This window comes from Monopterus albus, unplaced genomic scaffold (assembly GCF_001952655.1).
Source record: "Monopterus albus unplaced genomic scaffold, M_albus_1.0 scaffold169.1, whole genome shotgun sequence".
Classification (NCBI taxonomy): domain Eukaryota; kingdom Metazoa; phylum Chordata; class Actinopteri; order Synbranchiformes; family Synbranchidae; genus Monopterus; species Monopterus albus.
This window is the reverse complement of record NW_018128049.1, coordinates 36,561-39,118: the sequence shown is the minus strand read 5'-3', so window position 1 is coordinate 39,118 and position 2,558 is coordinate 36,561. Positions and strand designations below refer to the sequence as shown.

The 2,558-nt window shown below is 45.7% G+C and overlaps 2 non-coding genes across 2 annotated transcripts; both read right to left on the bottom strand.

Moving 5' to 3' along the window:
* Positions 1–353: 353 nt before the first annotated feature.
* Positions 354–426, bottom strand: trnak-cuu (transfer RNA lysine (anticodon CUU)). Its single transcript has one exon. It is a non-coding gene; the product is annotated as a tRNA-Lys (tRNA).
* Positions 427–2,035: 1,609 nt separating this feature from the next.
* trnad-guc (transfer RNA aspartic acid (anticodon GUC)) lies at positions 2,036–2,107 on the bottom strand. The gene has a single exon. It is a non-coding gene; the product is annotated as a tRNA-Asp (tRNA).
* Positions 2,108–2,558: the final 451 nt, after the last annotated feature.

Sequence of the window (2,558 nt, the reverse complement as noted above, 5' to 3'; positions counted from 1 at the left end):
TGTCAGAGCAGTTTCTGTAGTGTAGTCGTCATCACATTCGCCTCACACGCAAAACGTCCCTGCTTTGAAACCTGGCAGAAACAGCCTTTTTTTTTTTTTTTAATGTGACTCTTATCTCAATCTCAAGAAGCTTAAATCATCCTTACCCACGGTCCGACTAGCAGGTTGTAACAACCTTAGCACTGGAGAGACAGACCTGCTCACATCCCTGCCTCTCCAATTCATATTATTCCTGTTCCATCTTGTTGTGGGTGGTGTGCATTAATGTAGTTAACTAACATCAGAAGTACACATCTCTAGTGTGCAATGTACTTTCTGACACACAGAAATAACACTCTATCTGCAAAGCATCACACCCAATGTGGGGGTCGAACCCACGACCCTGAGATTAAGAGTCTCATGCTCTACCGACTGAGCTAACCGGGCGCTTCAGAAGTTAAAAAAAAAAAGTTCTGTTTTTTCACACTTTGACAAAAAAATTCTCAATTACATAGTCTGGCTAATGGGCTGTATCAGCATTGGCGCTGCAATTGAACACAGCAACAACTAATACAAAGTGACAGATACTCCCTGCAGTTGTTATACTTTGTTTGTTACCAAGCGCATGGAGTGATCATCTGTCTTAAAACAGAGTCTAAACACAAGAACAAATCATTTGGCATCTTCAGGAGAACAGCCTCTCTGCTATGGTTTATCCAAAAACCTAAGCAAAATTTGTCCACAATCACACTCGCCATTATCGCTGCTAAAGGGCCCCTGGCATGCTTTTCCTTGTTTTCTGGCTTGTCTACAATGTTACAACGGCGAATTATCATCTTAGTCGTAACCTAAAGATCAAAAAATGAGGTAAAAGTATGTTCTAGTATTTCTATGCAGAAGAAACTCGGATTATACACATCTCGCAAATTCTCGATGGCAAGACTTTTTTCTACCAAAATAAAGTATTACCTGATAGTTTAAGGATCTCCTTGAATGGCCATAAAATCCAGGCGGTTGCTTGTTCATGTGAGCTCGTTTGTTTTGACTGCTTGTGGCCAGCGGGTCTGCCGCATATGCGATGTGTTGCTGGTTAACTAGCGGATTAACGACCCATGATGTTATTGTTGGTGCTACTCTACCTGTTGGAATTAATTTCACTGCTGTGGGGCTGTATGTGGTCATGTGGGGGAGGATGCAGCAACCACCGGTTGGATTTGCCACCCATATAGCGGTGGTGGTGTAGCGGTGAGCATAGCTGCCTTCAAGCAGTTGACCCGGGTTCGATTGCCGGCCGTCGCAGTGTTGTGGGTTCCTTTTTTTAAGCGTGTCTTTGTGGAGCAATCGTTTAAAAGGCTCTGCTGTTAACCGAAAGGTTGGTGGTTTGAACCCACCCAGGGATGTGTACTACTGGGGTGTCCTTGAGCAAGACACTGAACCCCAAGTTGGCACCGCAGATGGCTGCCTCAGTTCTGTGCCAGAAACAAATTCCTTGTGTTTGTAACATACTTTGCCAAATAAAGTGATTATCATGGGAACTTGAAAATATTATTGTTGACATCCACATGAAAAAAGTGTTTGCCCAATTCAAAGACCATGTGGAGAGCCAAACTCTCCTGACCCCTACCTACAGGACTGGCCTGCTTTTCAAATTGCTCTGGAGGAGGTTTACTTCAGAGGGCCAGTACTCCCGTGTACTTTTGGTGCCTGTGCCATCAGGTGAAAACAGCAGGTTACCAGCAGGGTAAACTATAGTGCCTGGCCTGGCTAACCTGCTCCAGATCAGGGTACCCTCAGAAGATCAGATCAATACTTGTCAACAGCCTGACCACTGAAAAGGTGGATCACGGGCAAAATGGAGATACTATTCCTACAGGATCCCCACGTGGACCAGTCGGTAGGCAATGAAGTTACAATTCATTAGGAGCAAAAGAAAATTTTATAGATGATCTGAAAACATTTTGTTGTTCCGGACCTAAATTCTAAAACAGAGCTTCTCTCAACCTGAAGGGGAAAATAGCACATGAAATGCAACATTCATTGAGCCTGCTCAACAGGACTCCTCGTCGGGGAATCGAACCCCGGTCTTCCGCATGACAGGCAGAGATACTGGCCACTATTCTAACGAGGACAGCCACTCACTCGTTCCTGTTGGATGTCATCCAACATCAGAACCATCGTCAAGAAGGCACAGCACAGGATGTACTTCCTGCACCAGCTCAGGAAGTACATCCTGTACATCCTGAGTCTATTCTCTGCACCTCCATCACTGTCTGGTTTGGCTCAGCAACCAAACAGGACAAGTACAGACTCCAGTGAACAGTCAGGACTGCAGAAAAGATCATCGGTACAAGCCTGCCCTCCATGGAGGACCTGTACACCTCATGGGTCAAAAGGAGGGCTGAGAAGATTTCTGCAGACCCCTCACACCCTGGACACAAACTGTTTGAACTGCTCCCCTCTGGACGGTGCTACAGGTCACTGTACGCCAAGACAACCAGGCACAGGGACAGTTTCTTTCCCCGGGCCATCACTCTGATGAACATTTTTCACCCCACTTTGTGAAGTTGGGTGAATACCAA